Source organism: Canis lupus, chromosome 13 (assembly GCF_003254725.2).
Source record: "Canis lupus dingo isolate Sandy chromosome 13, ASM325472v2, whole genome shotgun sequence".
NCBI classification, from domain to species: Eukaryota; Metazoa; Chordata; class Mammalia; order Carnivora; family Canidae; genus Canis; species Canis lupus.
Genome location: NC_064255.1, coordinates 5,565,330 through 5,580,406, shown reverse-complemented (window position 1 = coordinate 5,580,406; position 15,077 = coordinate 5,565,330). Strand labels below are relative to the sequence as shown.

General features: G+C 35.4%; 1 protein-coding gene across 49 annotated transcripts in view; it reads right to left on the bottom strand.

The window, feature by feature from the left end:
- The window catches only part of RIMS2 (regulating synaptic membrane exocytosis 2), a 580,920-nt gene that overhangs the window by 75,338 nt on the left and 490,505 nt on the right, over positions 1–15,077 (bottom strand). The window lies entirely within an intron of this gene.

Below are 15,077 nucleotides of genomic sequence, written 5' to 3'. Positions count from 1 at the left end.
TAGCCAAGAAGCCAAAAGTAAGGAAATAAATGTTGCCAGGGATCAATTCAAGATAGCACAGATGTAGGGAAGTGCGACTAACAGATATGAAACAAAGTGGCCAAGAACTCTTGAGATTTCTGCCTCTGATGGAACTGTAGATTGAACAGTATCAGAGAAAGAGAAAGAAACAAAGAGACACAGAAAGAGAACATAAATTTGCCATCCCAAGAAGCTGGACTGGTTTTGGAACATAGCTCCAGATTTCATGCCTGTCCTGGAATAAAGAGGAGCATGCAGCTTGGCTCAGTTCTTTTGTTCTTTGGGGGAAAGAAGAATGAAAGAAGGGAATACCCACCAGTGACTGGCCACCTTTAGAAGTCATACCACAGATCTCTAGAGATTACTGGGCCTGCTCACTTATGCTTCAGATGTTGGTATTCCTTCAATTTTTACAGTAAGAACTTCTTGGTGTGAGAGCTTTATATGATGAATGATGGTGCACTTTTCTCTTCTTGTTCTTTCTCCCAGTATTTCTGTTCTTCAAAATCCATCTTTCATGAAAAATAGGTTTCTATGTGTTTTGGGGGAATTTAGTTACCAGTAATGTGAACAGAAGTCTCTGTGTTTGTTCCACAAAATTACTGTACAAAAGTTACTGAAATGTCCTTGTTAAAACAATGAAATTTTAGCAAACAACACATCTTTTAGCTTTAGGACTTGCTCAAAGAATTTATTGTTTTCTCTCCTTCCTCTTCCCCCATTACTCTTCCTTCTATTCTTTCTTTCCATTTCCTTACAAAAGCAATGAAGAGTAGGGATCATAATCCATCCTTCAAAGAGCAAATATGGGGATTGGAGAGTTAATGAAGTGGCTGGTGATCCAGGAAATGTCCAGTATTCTCCTGTTGCAACTTCTATTTCTTTTGGCTAAAGGAAAAAAAGCACTCTCTCCTCAACGAATATAACAGTAAATAAAAAGATAACAAGAATATATATATATTTTTAGCCCTATGTGCCTTTCTAAGCCCAGAAACTCTCAACTTGCCACTTAATCTTCCTCCCCAATTTCAGGAAACCTATTCTTAACTAGCCCAAGAGGCTGACTTATTCTATTGCTTTTTTCCAAACTTCTTAGTCATGGATAAGACTTTTTTTTAAAAAAAAGTTTTTGATTTTAATTCCAGTATTGTTACTGTACAGTGTTATATTAGTTTCATGTGTACAGTAGGTTCTTTTGATGTTACCCATTGTCTCTAGACCACGAGACTCTTAAGTTCTAGAATCAGATTCAATTTAAAAAATCAGAAAAGCTATAGTAGTAAAGATTTTGAGAAATCAATAGTTTGTAATTTTTTTCTTTGTTTTAACTAAAAGTTTTGTTGCATAACTTTATAGAAACTCCTGTGACTAAATTCACAATAAAAAACTTGAATATTACTTCACTAACATAACCTGATATTCATTAAAATAAACAGTAGTAGTCAACATTAATCTAAAATTATCCACAAAGAACAGTACAAACTGTTCATGGCCTAACCACCAGGACTGCATCATTTTTCTCAAAGACTGCTGAAATCTCAATGACAATCCAAAATTCTGGTTACAGGGTAAGAAACAAAGGTCTTCCAATAGCATTCTGGATATGGTGGAGAAGTGATCATGAACACTGACTGCAAAGATTTTTTTCTTTTAACTTATGAATATTAAGTTTGTTGCACTTGTTTTATAAACTTAAATGCTCATGTTATATTAAAAATAAAACAAGAAAACCAAAAGTGACAGTAAGCATTGTTCAGTGAACCCAAAGCAGAGGTGGTAAACAGGACAACTGTCATTTTATACAGAGCACAATAAATGTGCTAGATAGCAAATGTATGGACACTGACAAAATGTCAAGGCTACTTTGGTAGAAAACCTCAGTCTCTCACAACAGTGGAGCAAAGCTTCTTGACTAGATAACCTTGATGGAATCAGTTTAGCTATAGTAGAGAACTTCTGGAGTTTAGACAGAACTGAAAATTATGTATGAGGTAAAAGCTTGCCTGGACTAAGTGACATTTAATATTTTGAGATGCAAAAATTATCCAATAATATATTTGAGTGTCTATTTTCACACTTAGTCATTTCCTCTCTCATATATTCAATTACTTCCCTCCCTTCATGTTCAAACAAAAAGATATTTCTTATCCTGGAGGGTAAAATCGTATTTGTATCCTCACCTGAATCAAGCTTGAATAGGACTTGGCAAACTTTGTCTGTAAAGGGCCAGATGGTGAGTATATTAGGCTTTGTGGGTCATATGGTTTTCTCCGGCAACCTCTTAACTGAGCCACTGTAGCACAAAAGTAACTATAGATAAAACATAAACAAATGAACTTGGTTGTGTTCCAATAAAACTTTATCAAATAAAAATATATTTATATATTAAAAAAATAATAGCAGCAAGCTCCATTTGGTCCATAGTTTTCCAGCCCCTGAACTAGGGCTTTTTCCCCTTTGCTTCTCTGGCTGGTACATCCAACTTCTAACATTTATGTCCTCCTTAATCATCTGGCCTTCTTCACATCTTAAAAGCTAGTATTTAATAAGAGTTAAATTAGGCAATGCACTTAAGATAATGTATATAAAGCACTTGTTATCGTAACTGGCACATTGCAAATATTAATACATATTTGTATTCGTCAAAGTAACCCTGTGATTCTCATTGCTCCTCATCTGATTCCCGTTTCAGTAAATAGCAAAACACTTGTCTACCCAGTTAATCAAGCCAGGCATTCAGAAATTAGCTTTGATTCCTCTCTCCCCTTCTCCTCTTACTGACCATCTGGTCCTACCAGATCCATCCTCATCCCCCCATTACTACCTGGCAGTCCAGACCACAACCCTCTTTTGAAAGATCACCACAAAGCTCCAGCAGCATCTTTCTGCCTCTAGGTGTTCTCCCTGTGGCATAATTGTCAATAATTTTAGGATAAAATCCAATTTCCTGAACATAACTTTTGAGATATTCCATGATCTGTCCTCAGCCCAACTCTCCAGCTTTATGCCTCAAGTCCATCTGTTCTTCTCTATGCTTCAGGCACAGCAGCATAGCTTAGTTCCTTCAGCATGCCATACTCCCCCTGAATATACTTAGGGGTTGTACTGTCTAACTCTTCTAAATATTAAAAGGTTCCCAAATTACTTAGAAGAAAGTATGAAGATCAATTCTTTAGTCAAATTAGGTCACTGATCTCTCTTTGACTCATACTTTGTGCTCCTGAACTCACTCTATGGCACTCAAGTTTCCTATGCCCAACATGCTCACCTCTTTGATTTAATTGAGATGTTACTAAGTCTTCAAATTCTGGCTTGAAACACAAATCTCCCTAGAAGCCATTCAAAATCCGATTCCAGTCTGAAGGACCTTTCAGAAATCTTACAGCATTGTGTGCTATTTATGTGTTACCTAACATATCAGCTCTGATAATATCTTACACTTTTTGAGGCTGAGCATGTGATGTGTAAAATTTTTCCATAGTATGGACTATGCCTGCACAACACATTTTCTTTATTGGAAGCACAGTTAGTCATAGTGACTGAGTTTCTTAAATTTATATTTTTTTAAAAAGTGCTCATTTCTTGTCTGATAGTCTAGTTAAAAATTTAAGCAATATTTAAATTCAATGGAATTTTAACTGACCATACTAAATTAAAATATCTCATTGGAAATAGACTGAAATTCAAAATCTTAAAAAAAAAAAAACTCAATGGATACTATTTTAAGAACAAAAAACAAATTATACCAAGAACACATAAAGAATGAGCAACCATAAAAGACCAAGAAGATAAAGATTAAAACTAACTGACCTTATCTAGTTCTCTCTTTTTAAAGATCTTTAAAATAAAAAAAATAATAAAGATCTTTAAAATTTATTTACTTATTTTTTAAAGATTTATTTCTTTATTCACGTGAGATACACACACAGAGAGAGAGGCAGAGACATAGGCATAGGGAGAAGCAGGCTTCATGCAGGGAGCCTGATGTGGGACTCGATCCTGGGACCCCGGGATCATGCCCTGAGCCAAAGGCAGACGCTCAACCGCTGAGCCACCCAGGCATCCCAGTACCATCTTTCTTATGGTTAATTTCATCTACTACTTTGTTTGGAATGCACAGTATTTTCATTTGCATAAAACTATATATTTCATTGTGTAAAACTAGATATTTTTAGGATTTATTTATTTTAGAGAGAGAGAGAGAGAGAGAGCAAGCACGAGCAGGGGGAAGGGCAGAGAGAGAGGGAAAGAATCTCAAGCAGACTCCCCCCTGAGTGTGGAGCCCCATGCGGGGCTCAGTCTCATGACTTTGAGGTCATGACCTGAGCCAAAATCAAGAGTCCCATGTTTAACCAACTGAGCCACCAGGCATCCCTAAAGCTATTTTTATTTTCTTAATTTTGGGGGGGAGAACTTTTCAAATAAGTCAAATGAACACAGATTCTTTTTTTTTTTTTTTAAGAATTTATTTATTCACGAGAGACACAGAGAGAGACAGAGAGAGAGAGAGAGAGGCAGAGACACAGGCAGAGGGAGAAGCAGGCTCCATCCAGGGAGCCTGACGTGGGACTCGATCCGGGGTCTCCAGGATCACACCCTGGGCTGAAGGCAGCGCTAAACCGCTGAGCCACCAGGGCTGCCCATGAACACTGATTCTTAAATAGTCTGTTTTTTTTTTTTTTGTAAGAAATCTACTTTAACATAGTGAAGTAGAACTCTATCTTACCATCATTTCCATTAAGAAAATTTCACAACTGACTGGTTAAATAAAGAGGAACTCAGTGCGGTTGATAGCAAGTCAGAAACCTTTGGTCATCCATTTTCCCTTTGACATAGATATGTATAATTCCAGGATAAAATGACTGCTGGCAGAAGGAGGGAGAAAACAAAAGGGGACAAGCAATATCTCAATTGATATTTCAAATATCAGTGGGACTAGAAGGCATATGAAAAGACGCTGGTGGCCACTGACTTCCTACCTCTTGCCACTATACTTCCTTTGGAAAGAAGGTTCTGGTTGGAAGATGTTGTAGAAATGCCTCAGTTATGAGCACAGCCCGCTGGGGGTTCTCTGGTGGTTTTCTGTGATTATTTCTGTATCTTTACACCTTTCGATTTCTGCATTATGTATTGCCTTACCATCAACTTCCTCCTCAGATTATGTCCCCACCTTATCTCAGACTTCTCATTAGCTCTTGTCCTACTCTCATTTTCTAAGTGATAATGAAGCTTCCAGTGAAAAGCAATGAATCCTCAGATACCAGGAGAAAAACAAAACGAGAAAGAAAACCACTCTTTGTGGTTTTCATTACAGAAATTACATTTTTATATTGATGGAGAACTTTATTGCCTAAGGCTATACGAGATTAATTTTCCCACTATCTCAACATCAGGCATACTTCTAAAAAGCTAGAACCTACTGTTTCTCTCTCTCATTGTATGCATAGTATCCGAATTCAGAACCTATAACGTTTTTAAATCTCTTTTCCTTTTTTTTTTAAATTTTATTTATTTATTCATGAGAGTCAGAGAGAGAGAGAGAGAGAGAGAGGAAGAGAAAGAGAGAGAGAGGCAGAGACACAGGCAGAGGGAGAAGCAGGCCCCATGCAAGGAGCCTGAAGTGGAACTCAATCCCGGGTCTCCAGGATCATGCCCTGGGGTGAAGGAGGCACTAAACCGCTGAGCCACCCAGGCTGCCCCTTAAATCTCTTTTCCAAAGGTCATTTGACTTTCATTTGTTTTTAACAGAAAACATACAAACACACTGACCACATACCTCCCCCAGGAGATTTGTGGACCACACTCACAATGCAGAGATTGCCAAACAAACCAAACACAAAGACAGAAGGTCAGTGTAACATTTTCTACCATTAACGTTTTATACCATTTTATACCATTCAACCACCATTTGTTGAAACTCTACTATGTGCAAAGTATTTGGTAAGAGCTGGGATGGGCAGAAAGATGAGCCAGACTAGGTTAGTTATGTGCTATGATGTACTTTCATGCCACCTGGTACTTTTCCATCAAAGCAAGCTTTGGAATTTTGACTAATTATTTAGTTGTTGTTGTTAGGGCCTGTCTCTCCCTCTGGAACATAAATACCAAATACCATACAAAGAGGATTTCATTTACTACATACCATGGTGACTGCCGTGGAGCAGAAATTCAGTAATAATTTACTGAATAACAATATAAGGTTAACATATTCTAAGGTAGTAAGAGTGTCAGTTTAGAAAAAAAAAATCTTATAATAAAAAGAAGGATTTTTCCAGGTAGAGCAGCCTCAGAGAGCAAAGATGGATTCTACCTCGGTGTTTTCCTTCCACAATGTCTGCAATATAAAATAGCTTTCAAAGCCCAAGGGGACAATGAGTCAACATTCCTACACTTTTCTATTAGTTGGAAAAAGTAGCTAACTTTACTCCTAGTAGAATTTTATACTACTTACCTAGGGCGCTATTAAATTTCCAACAAATATCTGCAACTGTCTATGGAAATTTTCCTAGTAGGTAAAAGGAATGGGATTCACTTGGAAAAAAACAAACAAACCCTAGTAGCTCCATATACCTATGCAGAGTGTATGGGAAATTCACTAAAAATGGCCTTTACCTGAAAATGTCATTTCTGTTTATACTCTCATGCTTAAAAAACTTAAAACATTTACTTTTAATAAAATTAAAAGACTTCTTTTCCTTAGTTTGTACTTCTCAGCTTACAATTAAACTCTTTATGATTTCGTTATTTACACTTCCTAGGCCTTTGTTCACATCTTAAAATTATGTTCAATTAAATTAAAACCTATAGTGAATTCAAATAGTTCCCTGAGAATTTTTATTTTGAAAAGAAAAAATTTTCCCTTCTAATGATATGAAAAGAACTAATTATAAAAACATACTTTTAGCAACAGTGAAGTTACATAAAGAGTACCAGCTTTGTAATGGATCTACCATGAATGAAACTTCTCAGTCTCAGTTTTCTGATATGTCAAATGGGAATGATAATGCATATATCTAAGGTTTTGAAAATTAAAATGAACAAATTCATGCTATTGTTAATGATGCCTTTAATAACAGTAAGTTATTTTCTGAATTTTTTACTTTAAAAAGTCTATATTCTTTATAGCTGTTTTGCATTCTGGTCAGAGAGTATAAACTGCAAAGATTAACATTTTGTCTATTTTACTTTACTCCCAGAAAGAAAATGATATTTTTTTATAAAACATATCTACAATATTTCTTGAATCCCTCCACCTTTCCATCTCCTTCTACTGTTATCATTTGTGGTAGGCATAAGGGTCCCCAAAGATGTCCATACACTGTTTTTTGGGCTCTCTAAATATGTTACGCTACATGGCAAAAGGTAATCTGCAAAGACATTTTAACAGGGATATTATTCTGGATCATCTGAGTTGGACCAATCTAGTTATTTATTCTTTTAAAGAAGAGAATTTTCTCTAGCTGGAGGGGACAAGAAATGCAGCAGAATGGGTATCTGGAGACATTAGAAGGACAAGAAATATTTAACATGCCATTGTTAGCTTGAAAATGATAGAGGTCATGCATCAAAGAAGGGATCTCAGTCCTTCGAAGGCTAGGCATTGAATTCTGCCAACAACCTGAATGAACTTGGAAATGTGCTCTTCCCTTCACCCTTCAAATAAAAGCTCAGCCTTGATGACACTTTGGTTTTGGTCTTGTGAGACACAGAGCAAGAAACTGGCCAAACTCACCCAAATTTCTGACAGATTGGTAAATCTGCACTAAGTTGCTAAATTTGTGGTAATTTGTTATGGCAGTAGTAGAAAACTTAATACACCATTGATCAGACCCTCATCATCTCTGCTCTAAACTGTCTTACTAAATCTGTCTCCTATTCTTGATCTCTAGACTTTCTTATTGACAACATCGTTCTAGCTCTGATTGTCATGACCATATTCCAAATCCTACAATAGCTTCCTATTGCCAATTCTATGGCTCTAACTCCCTGGCCTGACACTAAGTTCTTTCTTATCTGGTCCCAAACTCCATTGCCAGTCTCATCTCCCATTATGTGTCAAATACTCTCTGCTCAGCTCATATGTAAACAGCATTTCCATATCTCTGGGTCTACTGTTGCCCATGTCTATCCCTGTTCCCAGCATCTTCACAGTTTAAACATTATCCCTAATTGAAGGCTTAGATGCTACCTTGGCATCAGTGTTGGAAGTGGTCATTTCCATTGCTACCCTAAGGGTACTATAATAGTATTAAGAGTAGTAGCTGCATTTTATAAAGAACTTCGTATATGTCAGAAACTATTTCAAGTGCTCTCACAAGTGCTCATAACAACCTCATAAGGTAGGAAGATAGAGTCCATCATTTTTGCAGCCAAGTAAGGGGAAGTTGAGAGAGGTTAGGTAACTTGTCCATAGCAGAGCTGGGATTTCAACTCTAAAACTCTCTAATCTATTTTCTTCACTCTGCTACCCCATCTTACGGGATATCCTTTGTTTCTCTTGTTTGTCCTTTTTGCATTCTACCTTGTTTTATATTTCCTCAAGCCTAAAACTCATTTATTCTAGTAGATTTAAAGATCCTTCAGTATAAAAGCTACAAAGGAGTAGGGACTATGCTTTGTCAAGTTTTGCCTTCCATAGGGCCTAACAAAATGCCTTCCTTGCAAATAATGTAGTTGATAAGAAATGTTTGGAGATGAATAAACATTTGTACTTTAGGGAAATGATTAAAATACCATAAGAATTCATTAGTAAATGTTGAATAATTTGATTATGAGTGTAATCTTTAGGTTGAGAAAGGATAATGCACGATAATTTGCATTTGTAGATATAAATGGATATGGGGAACACAGTTTTATGTTACCTTTTCTTTCATACAAAGATCAATTATGCATTCATTCATTCCAAAAAATACTGAGTCTTTAGTAGACATCAGCTATAACTGTAGGTACCAGAGATATTAAAATGCATGAGATATAGTTCCTCCCCTCAAGGAACTTATACGCCTATTGGGATTCAGAAAAATACAAATAAATAATAATAATACTACATGTTATTAATACAGAGATAACCCTCAAGGATCTGAAAAACAGGCTTATATTTTTCTTTTATAAATTTTTTTTTCAACTCAAAAATAAGAACAAAACAACCCAGTTAGGAAATGGACAAAATACTTGAATAGGCATTTCTCCAAAGAAGATATACAAATGGCCAATAAACACATGAAAAGAAGCTTAATATCACTAATCATGAGGGAAATGCAAATCTAAACTACAATGAAATGCCACCTCACAGCCATTAGGACGGCTATTATCAAAAAATAACAAGTGTTGGCAGGGATGCAGAGAAAGCAGAACTCTTGTGTACTGCTGGTAGGAATGTCAAACGGTGCAGCTGCTATGGAAAACACAATGGCAGTTCCTCACAAGATTAAAAATAGAATTACCATAAGATCCAGCAGTTCCACTGTGGGTATGTGCCTCAAAGAATTGAAAGTAGGATCTTGAAGAGATATTTTTACATCCATGTTCTTCATAGCAGCATTATTCACAACTGCTAACAGGTGGAAACAACCCAAATATCCATTGACAGATGAACAAAATGTGGTGTATACATACCATGAGAAATATTATTTAGCCTTAAAAAGGAAATAAATTCTGACACATGCTTACAGCATAAATGAGTCTTAAGGACATTATGGTAAGTGAAATAACTAAGTCACAAAAGGACAACTACTGTATGATTCCATTTATATAAGGTACCCACAGTAGTCAAATTCAGAGACTGAAAATAGAATGGTCATGGGGAGTTGTTTAATGGATACAGAGTTTCACTTTGCAAGATGAAAAGCATTCTGGAGATATGTGGATGTTGTAAAATAATGTGAAGGTACTTATTGTCACTTCACTGTACATCTGAAAACTATTAAGGTAGTAAAGTTTATGTTATGTATATTTTACTGCAATTTAAAAAAAATAAGTTTTATTTTTAGAACAAATGATATAAAATTCAATCCAAATCTAAGAAAAATTAATCTCCATTAACAGTAAAACTACTTTTCTTAGCTACTTGCTCATTCCAGTTTGCTATAGAAATACTTTGCCACAGTTCATAATATGCTCAAAAGAGCTTTCACTTACATGAAATACTTTATGTTATCTATTATACTTAAACCACTGGAACTTAGTACCAAAGAACAGCGGCATAACTATCAATACTTTACTTAATAATGGCCAAAAGTATAATAAGTGCTAAAACATCATTTAAAAAGTGAGAAATAGGGCAGCCCAGGTGGCTCAGCGGTTTAGCGCTGCCTTTAGCCCAGGGCCTGATCCAGGAGACCTGGGATCGAGTCTCATGTCGGGCTCCCTGCATGGAGCCTGCTTCTCCCTCTGCCTGTGTCTCTCTCTGCGTCTCTCATGAATAAATAAAATCTTAAAAAAAGAAAAAAGTGAGAAATATACTAAATTTAGGTTTAAAAGCACATTCTTTTTGAAAATGCTTAAAATGTAAGTTTGAGATTTCTAATAACATGAAAAGGCGACACTAGTATTTAACATTTCTGTTATTCTTCATGATTATGATGTTTTTTAATAGACCTGTGGATTCAGCACTCAGAACTAGAATACTAGAATAATGGTTTTAAACTTTTTGGAATTACATATACTAGACCAGTTGTTTTAAATCTTTTAAAATATCATCTCTATTTCAGTAAAAAACCATTTATAAATAATACACATTCTATAATACTTTTATAACATATAAAACACAAATATTCTAAAAGATTAAAATGCAACAAATACTTGTAAATCATTATTTTTAATGATAAAGTAAGACTTTATGTTCTCAGAAAAAATGTCTGAAGTGATGCACATTATAATTTTTTAAAATATTGGTATGCTCATTAAACTTGCTTCTTCTTTCTCCTGAGCACTTCTTAGACTACTTTCCTCAGCTTCCTGTTTTCCAGCATGAGCCTTGTGACTGAGCTATAGCCAACGGAATACAAGCACAAGTGACTTTACTATTTCCAATCCTTGCCCCTGAAGAGCTGCTGTGTGCTGGCTGAATAGAGAGAGCGCTCCACGTTCCCAGAAGAGGGTAAAGTCATAAGATGAAAACCACCTCCAACCCTGATTGGCCACAGTGAAGGCCACTAGCCCACTGGGAATAATTGCATTGGACTAATGTTTTTGCCCAACTGATACAATTCTTTTGCATTAAGTTTTCAAGGTTTATATATTACAGCAGCTGACATTATGTGGCTGCTGGTGAGCAATTTGAAGGTCTGCTTCCAAATTCACTTTTCTCATACTCACTTTGAATGTCATAGTTGGAAAAGAAACTTCACAAAGACGTACCATAGACCATATAAAGTACAAAGGTAGGGTAAGGGGTTCATTGTTAATAATAGTGGATGTAATCTATATTTCATGAATCTTCTCAATAACTTAGAGTTTTTCAGTGAGCTTCTTGTCAGGTCCTAGAGAGTCACCATATCTATTCATCAGTGGCTGATGAAGAGCTTGAGTAGGAATAAAGTTTCAGGTCTACCTTGTTTGCACAATTGCAATATTCACGTTTCATTTCATCAGCAGTTTCATTTCAGTGATCGTTTTAAGTCACTTGCCCATTTTCTGGTGGCTAACTAAACTAACCCCTCCAGAAAGGCACACAACACTGGCCATCTGACGTCCAGCCCAACCAAGAACACAAGGGTGAGGTTACTAAATATTAGCAATGCCTAACTTCTTGTCTTTTAGATTAAAAAATAAAAATAAGTTCTATAATTTTCTTTCTATTTCCCTAGAGAACTGAATCATGCAGTGAAAGAAGTACATGAGCTTTTCATTGAAGATCACTATATTTGAAGCTATGCCAGACATGGAGAAAGACACGTAATATAAGAAAAACAGACTAGCCAGGAAATAGACAAATAAGTAAATGATTATAAAGTGTTACAATTAGAGTAAATAAATGTAAAGTCCTACATCGGCTTAGAAATTACTACAAGATGAAAAGAGCACAGATTCCTGAATGACCACAGGCCATGGAAGCTGACCTTCACTTTAGCTCTGAGTCCAAAGTCTGTCACCTACTCAGTTCTTTTCATGAGTATCCCATCTGTCATTAAAATAACAAAACTCTTTTTTGACTTCATTTCCTGCAAGCTACAGTTCTATTTCTGTTTCCTTTTTGTAATAAAAAATCCTAGAAAGAGATGTTTCTATCAGTACTATCCAAATCAATAGCCACTAGTCATATGTGCTTATTCAAATTTAAAGTAATTTAAAAAAATGTAAAAAAAAAAGAATACAATTACTCTATCACAGTAGCCCTTTTTCAAATGTCCAACAGCCATGTGTAGCTAGCACAAACTTAGCGCAGATACAGAAAATTGTCCACATTGCCAAAAGTTGTATTGAACCATGCTGGTCTAGACTGTAACTAGACGAAGAAGAGTAAAGTCTCCAGATCCATGCTGCCTGGATTCAAATCCCAACCTCTACCCTTCACTACTTGGGTAATCTTGGGAAAGTTATTCCCTTTTGCTCACTGGTTTCTCTTCGGTAAAATGAGCATAGTAGTCATTAATTCTTGCTTCATAACATTATTGTGAGGTTTAAATAATTGACATGTCAAGCGCTCAGAATAATGCCAGCACATAAAAGTGCTCAATAAGTATCAGATGTTTTTATTTTCATTCTTGATATCATTCTCACGGACTCTACTTTACCTCCCATTTTCTTTGACCTGCTCCCATAATGCCTTGACCACAACTGCAAGGTTGGTCAAGGTTTACCAAATTCCTCATCTTGCCAAATCCAACGGTTAATTCTTGGTTGTCATCTTACCTGACATGCTGATCGTCTTTCTTAAAATGGTTCCTTTGGTGACCAAGGTACCATATTCTTTCCTTCTCTTCCCTTCTCTTTCTCTCTCTCTCTCTTTTTTTAGAGGCTGCTCTTTCTTAGGGCTTCTTTGATGAATTCTCTCCTGGTTTTTCAATGTTGGAATATCATAGAGCTCACTCTTTAATTTTCTTCTTGATTCAAGCCACCTTAAATAATCTTATCTAGTGCCGTGGCTTTAAATACTACCTGCTGACCATTCCCAAATTATATCTTCAGTCTTGACCTGAGTCTCTAGACTCATTATCTAACTAATCTTATAACAACTGTGCTGACATGTCTAAACAGGCATCTCAAAATCAACATGTTTAAAACAGAGCTCTTGATTCCCTGTGAGGCTGAATTGACTATTGATATCTTATACCACAAAGTGATTTTAAGTTTTCAAAGCATCTTCTTATAAATTTTAAAACACCGTCTTTATAAAAACCTTGTTAGAGCAGGAGGTGTCACTTTCATTTCTGAGATGAACAGTCTATGATTCAGAGTAGTCAGGTTTTTAAAGAGGTCATATTTGATTATCTTCTATAACTCAGAGTAAGCAATAGAATCCGAGTCTCCTTATGATTTCTATGTGTTTTCTGCTAAGTTACAATGCCTAGTAAGTCATATTTAATCTTTAGAAATGTTGACTTTAAAGGCGAGTTTCCACTTAACAAGCAAAGGAACATGCAAAATAACAGGGCAGAAGACAGAGATGACTTAGCTGCCACGTGTACTGGTCAACAGACCTTTATAAATGGTTTCCCTTTTGCCAATTATTGTTTACATGTGATTGCTATGTTATCACCCAGAAAAATGTCACTATTCTTTAGAAAGATCCTATTTTGCCGAGTTTTCTACTCTTTAGTAGGTAAGTAGTCTTGTCTGAAAATCCATAATAGCGCAGTGATGTTTATTTTTACAATGATAAATACCACCTTTGTTCTCCATGCCCCTGGCACATAGTAGGTGTCCAATATTTATCAAAAAACCCTAACAAGCGGAAATAATTATTTAGTTTAACACCATATATTCTCTAACGTATATAAACTTATGAATGTCTGTTTTAGGTTCTTCATTTTCTAATTTTTAGGCTTTATTTTTGGAACAGTTTTTGGCTTACAGATATTTGTAAGTTTTAAGGGAAAAATGCAATGAAGTTCTAATTTCTAGAGAAATATTAAAAAATCTCAAGTTCAAAAGGTCAACATCTATCATGTAAGTATAGAATAGCTAATTATGGATAAATACTGTCGATTTAAAAAAATCATTGAAATACGATCTCTATGTCCACGAATTAAATTTTTATTTGTATATTAAAATGTAAAATAACACTTTAAAACACCAAATGAAAAATTCCTATCAATAGTCATATTAAGCATACAACCACCATATAGCGAAAGCCATCAAATCACTGTTTCAATATAATATTATTATTTAAGGCTTAAATTCCAGAATTGCTGTTATAGTTAGATTAAAAACAAGATTAGTTGGGCCCAGGAATTAATGTATCCTCAAATTCTTTTGTGTTGCAGATTTTTGTCCTGATTTCTGTGTGCAAGAACCCTAGTAATTCAAACATAAATAAGAATTCACCCATTTGCCTATAATCTCTTTGCTGTAAAAGAAACACTATTATATGCTTTTGTTTGTTTGTTAAGTAGAAGATATGTTATTATTTCCAAGATACCAAGGATTTAATATTTAATTATCAACAACCATTTGAAAAGACAACGCTTTGACTCACAAATTTCTTAATTGCTAACTGTGGCTTTTCTGAGTAGGAGTAGGAGTGCTGTATCTAATTTATTTTTGCAGATGTGATTTAGAAACTGAATTTTAAAGTAGCAAAGCTTTGAATATCTTCACTATCAGCAGAAAACTCCTCCATCTCTGCTGCTGGAGAATATTGCTACATGAAGTTTTAACAGGAAAATAAAAACTGCAATAAGAAAATTGATACTACTGGTAAACGCTGCTTACGAACTGAAAAAGAATTTAGGCTGTCAGCAATAAAAGAACTATATTATTCACACAAAATCTGAGGTGTCATCTTCACCACGGTAACTTGCTGAGAATGAAAATTAATTTGGCTGGTTCCCTCTTGAGGAACCTAAAGAAAGCAAATATCTCACAGATCAGATCTTTACAAAAGTGTCAGCAGC